The 14,561-nt window shown below is 43.0% G+C and overlaps 1 protein-coding gene across 1 annotated transcript in view; it reads left to right on the top strand.

The window, feature by feature from the left end:
* The window catches only part of p4htmb (prolyl 4-hydroxylase, transmembrane b), a 72,185-nt gene that overhangs the window by 21,475 nt on the left and 36,149 nt on the right, over positions 1-14,561 (top strand). The gene's annotated exons all lie outside the window — the stretch shown is intronic.

The raw sequence follows: 14,561 nt of genomic DNA, 5'->3' as shown, positions 1-14,561 counted from the left end.
ATGCTGAATCACGGGTTACAGATTGTGGTCGAATACAGTTTAGCAGCTGCTGATGACCCACAGCACCTCATGGATGCCCAGTTTTGAGTTGCTAGATCTGTTCTGAATCTATCCCATTTAGCATGGTGTCAGTGCCACACAACACGATGGAGAGTGTCCTGAATGTTATGTGCCCTCGGTCACTTCTGCCACTACTGCCATGGGACAAATTCATCTGCAGCAGGTCGATTTGAAAGGACACGGTCTTGTAGACTTTTCCCTCTTTGTTAGTTTGCTTCCCACCTGCTGCAAGCCCAGTCTGGCAGATATGGCTTTCAGAGATCGGTCAGTAGGAATGTTACCAAGCCACTCCTGGTGATGATCATTGATGTCTCCCACCCAGAGTACCCTCATTGCTTCAATGGTGTTCAATGTTGTGGAGCACCGATTCAGCAATTGAAAGAGAGCAGTAGGTAGGTGGTAATAAGCAGGAGGTTTCCTTTTCCATGTTTGACCTGATGCCAAGAGACTTAATGGGGTGATGGTGGCCAGCGGTAATGTCAATGAACCAGTAATCGAGAGGCCCAGGCTAATGCTCTGGGACATGAATTCAAATCTCACCATGGCAGCTGGTGGAATTTAAATTCAGTTGATGAATTTAGAATTGAAAGTTAGTCATAAACCCATGACAACTATCATTGTTGTAAAAACCCATCTGCTTTACTAATGTGAGGGGAGGTGATGGCATAGTGGCATTGTCACTGGACTAGTAATGCAGTGACCCAGGATAATGCACTGAGGCCCGCCCAGGTTTGAATGGTGGAATTTGAATTCAATAAGAGTCTAACGATGACAATGAAACCCAACTGGTTCACTAATGTCCTTTAGGGAAGGAAATCTGCTGTCCTTACCTGGTCTGGCCTACATGTGACTCCAGACCCACAGCAATGTGGTTGACTCTTAAATGCCCTCTGAAATGGCCAGCAAGCCACGGCTATAAAGTTTCCAAAAGGACCACCCGGCATGGACCAGAAACAACAACAGCAAACTCGACCCTGCAAAGTCGTCCTCACTAACATTTGGGGGCTTGTGCCAAAATTGGGAGAACTATTTCACAGACCAGTCAAGCAACAGCCTGACATAGTCATCCTCACAGAATCGTATTTTACAGATAATGACTTAGACACCACCATCACCATCCCTGGGTGTGTCCTGTCCCACCAGCAGGTAAGACCCAGCAGAGGTGGGGGCACCGTGCAGCCTCTCTTAAGGGGCAATGCACTCATTCTCCTCAATGCGGAATTTGATCTTAAAACTTAATGGAACATCTATTCTCAAACCATTTCCTGTTTTTCTTATTTAAAATTATCTTGGAATCCCAGGCTGTATTTAAAGTTTAGAATCTTAAATTTTCTCATTTTAAGTCAGGAGGGAATTGCCCAGGGAGTCCTGAACATCGACTCTGGACCCCATGAAGTCTCATGGCATCAAGTCAAACATGGGCAAGGAAACCTCCTGCTGATTACCAGGAACCCCAACCGCCCCCTTCAGCTGATGAATCAGTACTTCTCCATGTTGAACACCACTTGGAGGAACCACTGAAGGTGGCAAGGGCACAGAATGTACTCTGGGTGGGGGACTTCAATGTCCTTCACCAAGACTGGCTCGGTAGCACCACTACTGGCCAAGCTGGCCGAGTCCTAAAGGACATACCTGCTCAACTGGGTCAGTGACAAGTGGTGAGGGAGAAACATATTTGACCTCATCCTTACCAACCTGCCTGCCACAGATGCATCTTTCCATGACAGTATTGGTAGGAGTGTCCACTGCACTGTGGTTGTGTCTTCACATTGAGGATACCCTCCATCGTGTTGTGTGTTACCACCACCGTGCTAAATGGGACAGATTTCGAACAGATCTAGCAACACAAGATTGTGCAGCCATGAGGCGCATTAGGAGTAGCAGAATTGTATTGTATTCGGAATTGTACTCGGACATAATCTGTAACCTCATGGCCTGGCATGTCCCCCACTCTACCATTACCATCAAGCCAGAGGATCAACCCTGGTTCAATGAAGAGTGCAGGAGGGCATGCCAGGAGCAGCACCAGGCATACCTAAAAATAAGGTGTCAACCTGGTGAAGCTATAACACAGGACTAGTTGAATGCCAAATAGCATAAGCAGCAAGTGATAGACAGAGCTAAGCGACCCCACAACCAATGGATCAGATCTTAGCTCTTCAGTCCTTCCACATCCTGTTGTAAATGGTGGTGGATAATTAACAACTCACTAGCGGCTCCACAATTATCCCCATCCTCAATGATGGGGGAGCCCAGCACAATCAGTGCAAAAGATAAGACTGAAGCATTTGCCACAATCTTCAGCCAGAAGTGCCGAATGGATGATCCATCTCTGCCTCCTCCGGAGGCCCTCAGCATCACAGATGCCAGTCTTTAGCCAATTTGATTCAATCCACGTGATATCAAGAAACAGCTGAAAGCACTGGATAGTGCAAAGGCTATGGGCCCTTACGGTATTTTGGCAATAGTACTGAATACTTGTGCTCCAGAACTTGCCGCATGTCCTAGCCAAGCTGTTCTAGTACAGCTATAACACTGGCATCTACCCGACTATGTGGAAAATTGCCCAGGTATGTCCTGTACACAAAAAGCAAGACAAATCCAACCCGGCCAATTACCGACCCATCAGTCTACTCTTGATCATCAGTAAAGTAATGGAAGGGGTCATCACCAGTGCTATCAAGCGGCACTTACTTAGCAATAACCGGCTCACTCATGCCTAGTTTGGGTTCCACCAGGCCACTCAGCTCCTGACCTCATTACAGCCTTGGTTCAAACATGGACAAAAGAGCTGAACTCCCAAGGTGAGATGAGAGTGACTGCCCTTGACATCAAGGCCACATTTGACCAAGTGTGGCATCAAGGAGCCCTAGCAAAACTGGAGTCAATGGGAATAAGGGGGAAAGCTCTCCACTAATTGGAGTCATACCTAGCGCAAAGGAAGGTGGTTACTGGAGGTCAGTCATCTCCGATCCAGGATATCATTGCAGGAGTTCCTCGGGGTACTATCCTTGGCCCAACCATCTTCAGCTGCTTCATCAATAACCTTCCTTCCATCATTCGGTCAAAAGTGGGGTGTTCATTGATGATTGCACATTGTTCAGCACAATTCACGCCTCCTCAGATACTGAAGCAGACCAGGTCCAAATACAGCAAGACCTGGACAATATCCAGGCTTGGGCTGATGAGTGGCAAGTAACATTCATGCCACACAAATGCCGGGCAATTACCATCTCCAACAAGACAGAACCTAACCATTGCCTCTTGACATTCAATGGCATTACCATCACTGAATCCCCCACTACCAACATCCTGGGGGTTTATCATTGACCAGAAGCTGAACTGGATTGGCCATGTCAATACTGTGGCTACAAGAGCGGGTCAGAGGCTAGGAATTCACAGACGAGTAACTCAACTCCTGACTTCCCAAAGCTTGTCCACCATCTACAAGGCACAAGTCAGGAGTGTGATGGAATGTTTCCCACTTGCCTGGATGAGTTCAGCTCCCACAACACTCAAGAAGCTTGACACCACCCAGGACAAAGCCTGTTTAATTGGTACCACATCCACAAACATTCATTCCCTCCACCACCAATGCACAGTAGCAGCAGTGTGTACAATCAACAAGATGCACTGCAGGAATTCGCCAAGGCTCCTTCGACAGCACTTTCCAAACCCAGCCATCTAGAAGGACAAGGGCAGCAGATAGATGGGAACACCATCAGCTGGAAGCTCCCCTCCAAGTCACCCACCATGCTGGCTTGGAAATGTATCACCATTCCTTCACTGTCGCTGGGTCAAAATCCTGGAACTCCCTTCCTAACAGCACTGAGGGTGTACCTACACCACATGCACTGCAGGGGTTCAAGAAGGCTGCTCACCACCACTTTCTCAAGGGCAACTAGGGATGGGCAATAAATGCTGGTCCTGCCAGCGAAGCCCACATCCCTTGAATGAATTTTTTAAAATGTCCTTTTAGGGAAAGAAATTTGCCATCCTTACTGGGTCTGGCCTATATGTGATTACAGACACACAGCAATGTGATTGACTCTTAACTGCCGCCTGAAAAGGCCTAGCAAGCCACTCAGCTCAAGGGCAGTTAAGGATGACAAAGAATACAGCCCTTGCCAGCAACACCCACATCCTTTGAATGAATATAAAAACAGTCAAGTGTTGTAGACTCCCAGTGCTACTCCCTCCTACCGTATTTTTTTCCTTATTTTTTCCTGGGATGTGGGTATTTGTTTCCCATCCCTAACTGTCCCTGAACCGAGTGGCTTGCTAGGCTATTTCACTGTGGACATAAGAGACAACCACATTGCTGTGGGTCTGGAGTCATATGTAAGCCAGACTAGGCAAGGGCGGCAGATTTCCTTCCCTAAAGAACATTTCCAACAACTGATGATGGCTATCATGGTCACTATTACTAAGACTAGCTTTATATTCCAGATTTATTAACTGAATTCAAATTTCACCAGCTGCCGTGGTGGGATTTGAGCCTCTGCCCCCAGTTCTTTAGCTTGGGCCCTCAGGACTACTAGTCCAGCGACTTAAAACAAGTAGTGAGTGAGATAAAAACTAAAAATGCTGGGAAAACTCAACAGGTTTCGTAGCATCTGTGGAGAGAGAAACAGAGTTAACGTTGCTAGTCTGTATTACTCTTTAGAGCGAAAGAGAAGTAGAAATGTGATGGATTTTGTATTGTTTAAGAGGGGATGGAGCAGGTGTAGCAAAGTAGATGGTCAGGGATAGGTGGGAGCTCAGGAGAGATTCACAAAGATGTCATGGACACAGGACAAAGGGAGTGTTAATGGTAATGCTAAAGACTAAAGGAGGTGCGGATAGTGGCATAAAGCCAAGTTAGCAGAATGTGTTAATAGTAGAACAAGGGTCAGTGCTCTGTGAAAGCAAAACATAAAAACTAGTGACAGATGGGCCTGTGTGTGGTTGGGTGGTGGAGGGTGGGGTTGCTGTTTGGGAAAAAGGATAGAAAAATAAATTTAAAATATTTTTTTAAAAATTGGTTAAAAATGGAGGAGAGAGTTCATGGTCTGAAGCTGTTGAACTCAATGTTAAGTCCGGAAGGCTAAAGTGCCTAATTGAAGATGAGACGCTGTTTGTCCAGTTTGCATTTTGCTTCACTGGATCGTTGTAGCAGGCCAAGGATGGACAAGTGGGCATGAGAGCATATGGGCTTCCAGCGGATTTCTGAGCATTCACTGGAAGCTTTTCTTCTGCTGGAATCTCTCCCTGAGACCCAAAAAGCACAATCTAAACTCACTATTACTTCAACTTCAGAGCAAGCACGAGTTCCCTAAGCTCAGTTCCCCCGCAGGCTTGCAGGATTTCTTATTAGAGAGATTAGACCTTCTGCCTGCACTCTCTGGTATACACACCCTAACTGACTGCCCTTCTGTGTTTCCGTCTGTGTGTCTCTGGACCCCTGTCACTAGGCAACAGCACAGTTTTTTCTACTTAGTTTTTTTAACTTCACTAAACTACTAACCTGTTGGTAACCCATCTCTTCAACAAAAATTGTAAAAACTCATTAAAAATGCATGTATGCAAACAGGGCCCCAGACTTCCCGGCACCCAGCTCACAAAAACCTCTAAATGAAACTAAGACCAAGTTTCACCTTTCTTAAAATCCAAATACAAAATATAAATTAAACTAAAAGCTCTACATTGTTCCTAACACCACCCCACAGAAAAAAATGAAAAAGTATCTTTGCGGTATTTTCGTTTTCTATTACAATCTCCTCTTATCACTATCTCTTTCTTAGTTAGACAGATTTTACTCTGCAGTAACAATGTATTTACATCAAATCTGTAGGAACTTTTCCAGATAAATCATATTCTACAGAAGTCCATTTTGATCACGACATTCTGGTTCCTCTATGTTTGCTCTTGATAAAACGTCTGCTATGATGTTGTCTCTTTTTGCTACATGAATGATTTTCAAATTGTATGGCTGTTGCATTAAACCCCAATGAAATAGTCTCAGATTCTTGGTATGACATTTTGCTGAAAAAGGTTAAAGGCTTATGGTCCGTATAAATAACAGTTTCTACAGAGTTGTTGGATATGTAGACTTCAAAATGTCGTGGAGCCAACACCAAACTCAAAGTCTCTTTTTCCACAGTTGAGTATTTCTGTGGCAAGAATTTAATCGAGAATAGTAACTGACTGGCTGTTCGATCCCCATCTCGTCATCCTGTAGTAAAACTGTAGCAACATCTATGTTGTTGGCTTCAACAGCCAGTTTAAATGGCTTAGCTTAATTTGGTGCTGCCAAACTGGTGTGGTAGTCAGTGCAGCTTTCAAGCTGTCAAAGGTACTTTGACACTCTTCTGCCCGTTCAAATTTCTTGCCTTTCTTTAACAAGCTTGTTAGGGGAGCCAGTACAGTACTGAAATTCAGAACTAACTTCCGATAGAATCCACTCATACCTATATACTGCAGAATCTCTTGTCTTTAATTAGGCACTGGAAAATCCAAGATAACCCTTAGTTTTGCTTTTCTAAGTGCTACTTGGCCTTGTCCCACAGTGTGGCCCGATTAAGTCACTTTTGCTTTGGCAAATTCTCTTTTTGTTAAGTTTATGGCCAAAGTGGCTCTTTGCAACCGATCAAACAATTTGCTCAAGTGTTGTAAAACTCCTCCCAGGTTTGGCTGAATACAACCAAATCATCAATATATACAATGCTGTTGCATAATCCTTCAATGACCTTGTTGGTTAATCTTTGAAAAATTGCTGATGCATTTTTCATTCCCAAAGGCAACACTTTGCATTGATAAAGTCCATCTGGGATTACAGAAGCTGATATTTCTTTGGCTGTATTTGTCAATGGAACTTGCCAATATCCTGTCAATAAATCAATTTTTGTAATGACCCTTGCTTGTCCAATCTTTTCAATACATCTTCTAATCATGGAATTGGATATGAATCCACCTTTGTCACCGCATTGACTTTGCGATAATCTATACCTTATTGTGACCAATCTGGCTTCGGGACCATTATGATAGGTGAGCTCCAGCAACTGTGACTTGTTTCAATAATGTCATTTTCCATCATGAATTTGATCTTTTCCCTCGCTTGGGCTAATTTCCCTGGATTAAGTCTGTAAGGATGTTGATTTATGGGTGATGCATGCCCCACATTAACATCATGTATGGCCAAAGATCTTTTCCCTGGCCTATTTACACATATTGATTTATGTAATAGTTTTCACAAATCACCTCGACAGCTTTCTGGAAGATAGCATAATATTACATCTAATTTTTTAAGCACTTCCGCGTTTCCCAATCTGATTACTGAAGGATCAATTTTAGAAGTTTTGACTTCTGATTCGAATTGCTCTGATATTTTTATTTCACTCACTTCTTTTACTATTGTAAACGCACTCCTCTCCTGACTATCTTCCCTGTCCATAATATAACTTGAACATGTTAATGTGACACACTCACTGATTTGAGTTTCTTTTTGATTTGGTAATGTCCAGTGAACCTCACTTTTAACAGTTCACCAGAGACAGGTAACAATACAAATACCTTATCTCCAGCAACAAAATTTCAAGCTTTGGCATTTTTATCTGTGCCAGCTTTCATTGTTTGCCGAGTGATTTTCAAATGCTTTTTGGCCAACTCACACCCTTTGGTTAATCTTTACAGAAATTTGACACATAGGTTAAAAGCATAGTCTCTGAACTTCGGATTTACAAATTTTTCTTCAATTAATTTGAGGGGTCCTCTCACCTCATGCCCAGAAATTAGTTTGAAAGGACTGAATCCTGTGGACTCGTTAGGGGCATCCCTAACGGCAAACAGTAAAAATTAAATTCCTTTATCCCATTCATTAGGACATTCCTGACAATAGGCTTTAAACATGGTCTTTAAAGTTTGATGCCATCTCTCTAATGCTCCTTGCGATTGCGGATAATCTGAAGATTTAACTTGTTTTAGTCCCAAGCTTTTCATTATTTCTTTGAATATTTGTGACATAAAATTTGAGCCTTGATCTGTTTGTATCTCCTTAGGTAATCCATATCTAGTAAAGAATTGAATTAACTTTTTGTGATGTTTGTATTTAAAGTTTATCCTTTTTTTGGTAAAAGGACATTTTAGTTAAAAAGAAGTGCTATATGATAAACCTGCCAGTAGGGTGTGCTAAGTCTCGGATAAATTACCCTCTGGTGTAGTATAAGGAATAAAGGAACCTTCCGTTTTTTTTACACTGGGAGCTGGGAAACAGAAGCAGATAGCTGTGTGTGTGTATTCTTAATTGCTAATAAGTGACAAAACACTTCAAATGGTGACGAGGATGGGATCATCGTTATTAGGGGCTTTAGAGGCTTTTGATCCAGTTACTATGGACTTTGTAGTTTACGTAAAGCAAATGGACCAGCTTTTCATTGCGAATGAGATTGAAGAGGAAAAGCAGGCCTAAGTGTTTCTTACAGTCATCGGAATGAAAAATTTTACTTTACTGAGAAATCTCATTGCTCCTGACAAGCCAGCAGATAAAAGCTTTAAAGAGCTTGTGGACGTTTTGAAAAAGTACTTCGATCCCAGACCAGCAATTATTGCCAAAAGATTCAAGTTTCACCAAAGAGAACAGCATGAGAGTGAGTCAGTTTCCCAGTTCCTGGCTGGGTTGAGAAAATTAGCACAACATTGTGACTTTAAAGGTTACCTGAAAGAAGCATTGCGTGATCGCTTGGTTTGTGGACTAAGAAATGAAAGAATTTAGCGATGCTAGCGGAACAAGAGTTGACACTGAAGAAAACATTTGAGACTGCGCAAAGCATAAAAATGGCAGAGAAACAAGCTGCAGATTTGAAAGCACATTCTAACAATGCCTAAGTTAAAATAGTAAAGTCAGGGTATACTCACTTTCAAAAATGTCACCGCTGTCTTTTTTTAAATTCATTTATGGGATGTGGGCTTCACTGGCTGGGCCAGCATTTATTGCCTGTCCCTAGTTGCCCTTGAGAAGGTGGTGGTGAGCTCCCTTCTTGAACCGCTGCAGTCCATGTGGTGTAGGCACACCCACAGTGCTGTTAGGAAGGAAGTTCCAGGATTTTGACCCAGCGACTGTGAAGGAACGGCGATATATTTCCAAGTCAGGATGGTGAGTGACTTGGAGCGGAACTTCCAGCTGGTGGTGTTCCCATCTGTCTGCTGCCCTTGTCCTTTTAGGTGGTAGTGGTCGTGGGTTTGGAAGGTGCTGTCGAAGGAGCCTTGGTTGAATTCCTGAAGTGCATCTTGTAGATGGTACACACTGATGCTACTGTGCGTCAGTGGTGGAGGGTGTGAATGTTTGTGGATGTAGTGCCAATCAAGTGGGCTGCTTTGTCCTGGATGATGTCAAGCTTCATGAGTGCTGTGGGAGCTGCACTCATCCAGGTAATTGGGGAGCAATCCATCACACTCCTGACTTGTGCCTCGTAAATGGTGGACAGGTTTGGGGAGTCACAAGGTGAGTTACTCGTTGCAGGATTCCTAGTCTCTGACCTATTATTGTAGCCACAGTATTTATATTGCTAGTCCAGTTCCGTTTCTGGTCAATGGTAATGCCAAGGATGTTGATAGTGAGGGATTCAGTGATGGTAATGCCATTGAATGTCAAGAGGCAATGGTTAGATTCTGTCTTGTTGGAGATGGTCATTGCCTGGCACTTGTGTGGCGTGAATGTTACTTGCCACTTGTCAGCCCAAGCCTGGATATTGTCCAGGGCTTGCTACATTTGGACATGGACTGCTTCAGTATCTGAGGAGTCGCGAATGGTCCTGAACATTGTGCGATCGTCAGCAAACATCCCCACTTTTGATCTTATGATGGAAGGAAGGTCATTGATAAAGCAGCTGAAGATGATTGGGCCGAGGACACTACCCTGAGGAGCTCCTGCAATGATGTCCTGGAGCTGAGATGACTGACCTCCAACAATCACAATCATCTTCCTTTGTGCTAGGTATGACTCCAACCAGTGGAGAATTTTCCCCCGATTCCCATTGATTCCAGTTTTGCTAGGGCTCCTTGATGCCACACTCGGTCAAATGCTGCCTTGATGTCAAGGGTCGTCACTCTCACCTCACCTTGTGAGTTCAGCTCTTTTGTCCATGTTTGAACCAAGGCTGTAATGAAGTCAGGAGCTGAGTGGCCCTGGTGGAAACCAAACTGGGTGTCAGTGAGCAGGTTATTGATAAGCAAGTGCCGCTTGATAGTACTGTTAATGACCCCTTCCATTCCTTCACTGATGATCGAGAGTAGACTGATGGTGTGGTAATTTCCAGGTTGGATTTGTCCTGCATTTTGTGGACAGGGCATACGTGGGCAATTTTCCACATAGCTGGGTAGATGCCAGTGTTGTAGCTGTCCTGGAACAGCTTGGCTAGGGGTGCGGCAAGTTCTGGATCATAAGTCTCCAGTGCTATGGCCGGAATATTGTCAGGGCCCATAGCCTTTGCACTATCCAGTGCTTTCAGCCGTTTCTTGATATCGCGTGGAGTGAATTGAATTGGCTGATGACTGGCATCTGTGTTGCTGGGGACCTCCTGGAATGAAGCATAATGCAGAAGCCTGTAAGTGGAAAACCGCTGATTGTCACTACTGTGGAAAGTAAGAACACCTACAGCATGCATGTAGATCAAAGGCTGATCGCCGTAAAGCAGCACCGCCAAGAAAAGGGCACCACGAGGAGCACACAGACAAGTTACGCTTGAAAATAAACAGGCAGTTTAAAAAGATGCGTTACTTGGAAACAAAATACAAGATTAATGTGCGTCCAGACGTGACAGAAAGTGAAACTAACAGTGACAGTGCAGAAGAGCAATTGCATTGCATCCAGTTTGATCTGAAACTAGATGAAGGACTAAAAGTTGGCATTGCCTTAAATGGTAAAATGGCTGAAATGGAGGTTGACACTGGAGCATCTGTTTCTATTGCTTCAGAGAAGACATGAGAGAAAATTTTCAAGAAATGCTCGTTGGAGAAAACCCTCCTCCAGCATAACACCTACACTGGTGAACCTGTGAATATACTTGGAAAGGTGTCCGTTCAAGCTAAATATGGAGATCAAATAGCAAGGTTGCCACTTATCATTATGAAAGGGGATCGACCGTCGCTTATGAGCAGAAATTGGCTAAAAGAAATTCCGCTGGACTGGAATAAAATAAATACAGTGTATTGCAACCCCATGTTGTATTCCTTGTTAGATAAGCATACTGATGTCTTCAAAGAAGTTCTTGGAGTTATTAAAGACATTGAAGCCAAACTTGCTGTGAAGGCCAAAACTTCTCCAAGATTCTTCAAACCATGTTCAGTTCCCAACTCGATGCGACAGAAAATTAAGCAGGAACTAGAACAACTTGACAACTTTCAGATAATTGAGAAAGTTGATTATGCAGAGTGGGCAGCTCCAATAGTCCCAGCAGTGAAGGATGACAGGTCTATTAGACTATGTGGGGCCTATAAAATTACCATTAATCCTTTCCTGGAAGTGCATCAGGATCCGCTACCGAAAATTGAGGACCTGTTTGCTGCTCTGAATGGGTGTGAGTTATTCACAAAGCTTGACCTATCACAGGCATATTTGCAGATGCAGCTGATTGAAGATTCCAGGACATATACGACCATCAGCAGACACAGAGGTTTACATCAATACAAACGACTACCATTTGGAATCGCATCATCACCAGCCTTATTCCAGCAGGCTATGGACAAAATACTGCTTGGCCTCCCTGGTGTAATCTGCTTCCAAGACGACATGCTCAACACTGGGAAAAACCTCCTAACTCATTTTGAGAACCTAGGCAGGGTCCTGCGTAGACTGGAAAAATATGGCATTCACTGTACGAAATCCAAATGCTCATTCCTGAAGCCCTCAGTGGAGTACCTGGGACGTGTGATTGACGAAACTGGCCTCTCAACCTCACCCAGAAAGGCGGAGGCAGTGGTGAATGCACCATAGCCCAAAAATATTAAGGAGCTTTGATTTTTTTTTAATGACTTGTGAATTACTACGGCAAGTACATTTCCAGTTTGGCTACCAAAGCTGCTCCACTGAATAATCTGATGAAGAAGAATGCAAAATAGGATTGGTCACAAGCCTGTCAGGAAAGTTTCAAGGAACTCAATGAGTGAGCTGACTTCTGCTAAAGTCCTGGCACATTTCAATGAAAAGTTGCCTGTCAGCCTGGCTTGTAATACATCTGGATATGGTGTTATGGTGCTGGAGCTGTCATCTCCCACACATTTCCTGATGGCAGTGAAAGGCCCATTGCATACCTCTCATGCACTTTGTCCAAGACAGAACAAAATTTTGCCCAAATTGAGAAGGATGCTTTTGGATTAATCTATGGAGTCAAGAAGCTCCACCAATATTTGTATGGGCATAAATTCTTGTTAATTACCGACCACAAGCCTTTGACCTGGTTGCTTAGCCCGAAGTCACAAACCACGACACTTGCCGCTGCAAGCCTACAAAGATGAGCACTGATCTTATCTGCTTACTAGTATAAAATTACATTTCGCTTGACTGAGAATCATGGAAATGCGGATGCACTTTCCATATTTCCGTTACACCACAGCTGCACAACCCGAAGTCACTGCTTTCAGTGTAAACCAGACAGACATGTTACCTGTTAAAGCGGATGAAATTTGATGTGGACTTGGCCGGACATTAGATGATTGGTAATTTCCTCACTAACTGACATGTATGTCCTCATCAGCTGGTATTTGAGGTGGTCTCCATTTCCTCATTAGCGCTTTGTCTTTTACATAATAACATTCCAGTATTGGCTCTGATTTAGCCTCTGAGTAGGCTGTACAGCTCTCTCAACTCAGGATCAGCCTGTTGCATTTCCACTAAAGAGGATGGACTAAACATGTCAGCCACATTCTCTTTACCTTCCTCCTTTTTACTATAAGTTTTCGGAAATAGTATCAGATAACTGAATCTCTATGTCGTCTCCCTTTTGTATAGTTTCCTCCTCTTCCTGCCTAATTTTATGGGCCTGCAATCTAGTCACAACACAGTCAGGAAACAATGAGTTCTGTTGAAGGGTCATGAGGACTCGAAACGTCAACTGTGCTCTTCTCCGCCGATGCTGCCAGACCTGCTGAGTTTTTCCAGGTATTTCTGTTTCTGTTTTTGTTTTGGATTTCCAGCATCCACAGTTTTTTGCTTTTAATCCAGAATATTCCTCCTGTAGCATCTCAATCTCTTTCACTTCCACTGGCTGGTCTAACACCATGGTGAGGCTAATATTTTTGAGCCAGCCAGGTCATTCCCAAAAATTAAATCAATTCCTTCTATAGGGATTTGATGCACTACTCCAACTTCAACCTCTCCACTGACTAAATCACTCTCTTTAATCCAACTCTATAATGGGACAAGTTTATAACCTCCTTGTATACCTCCAATTAATTTTTATTTCTCTCATTAGCTCCTCTGGAAGACAAATTTTATCAACAATGAGCATCAGTGACTGACATGCTCCAGTGTGTCCCAATATCTTAATTGGTTTGCCTCCTTAATTAGAAGAATAAGGGAATACCTCTCCTCTATAAATAAAATCTTTAAACCTTTCCATAATTTGTTTACTTCTTTTGTTGGAGGGGTACGGAAGCACATCTCCCTTCAAGTTAAAACATCCAGAACCTCCAGTAGCCTGACTCTCTCTAGCAGTAATCGAGGAAGAATTTTCTTGACCATCCTGAGCCATATCTTCCTCCTTAGTAGGTTCTGAGGGAACACGTTTCATCTGTACCACTGTTACGATTTTAATACCCATGTTTTTTTCCTGGTAACCTTTCCTGAGGATCCCTTAAGCATTCCTACTACTGCAATAGGTCTCTGTTTAATTTCCAGCAATTTGCTTTAGTATGTCCAGTCTTATTACAATGGAAGTATATTATTTTCTTTGCATCACTTTTGTGTTTTTGCCTATCTCTTTTTTGGCATCCTTCTGTTTGTTTCCTAGAACTAGTATCTTTTCCACCCCCAGATTTTCCATTCCCCCAGGTTCCTTATTGATTCCCATATGATCATTTCCCCACATGTAACTGTCTGTATGAAATATCATAGTTATCAGTCAAAACTACTGTTTTTCAGATCTTTGATACTTGACGCTCATCTAAATAAGTCTTAATGGTTACTGGAATACTATTTCGAAATTCTTCCATATTCATGATTTCCCTCACATTCTCAAAAGCTTTCTCTAACTTCAGTGATAGAAACCACTGATCTCATAACATTTATTTTTGTCTTGCAAAATTCTGCAAATGTCTGATTAGATTTCTTTCTTATGGTCCAAAACTTTAATTGAAAAGCTTCAAGGCAAGCTCATAAACATTGAGTATTGCTCTTTTAACTGCTTCATAGTCTGTAGACTGTTCCTCTGATAGACTAATGTATACATTCATAGCTGTACCTAACAGGACACTTTGTAACATTAAGGTCCAAGCATTTTTTTTTCACTTCAATTTCACAGCTATCTTTT

The sequence above is a fragment of the Cetorhinus maximus genome, chromosome 6 (assembly GCF_964194155.1).
Source record: "Cetorhinus maximus chromosome 6, sCetMax3.hap1.1, whole genome shotgun sequence".
In the NCBI taxonomy this organism is placed as follows: domain Eukaryota; kingdom Metazoa; phylum Chordata; class Chondrichthyes; order Lamniformes; family Cetorhinidae; genus Cetorhinus; species Cetorhinus maximus.
The sequence above is the reverse complement of the archived record's forward strand: the minus strand, read 5'-3'. Positions and strand labels throughout refer to the sequence as shown.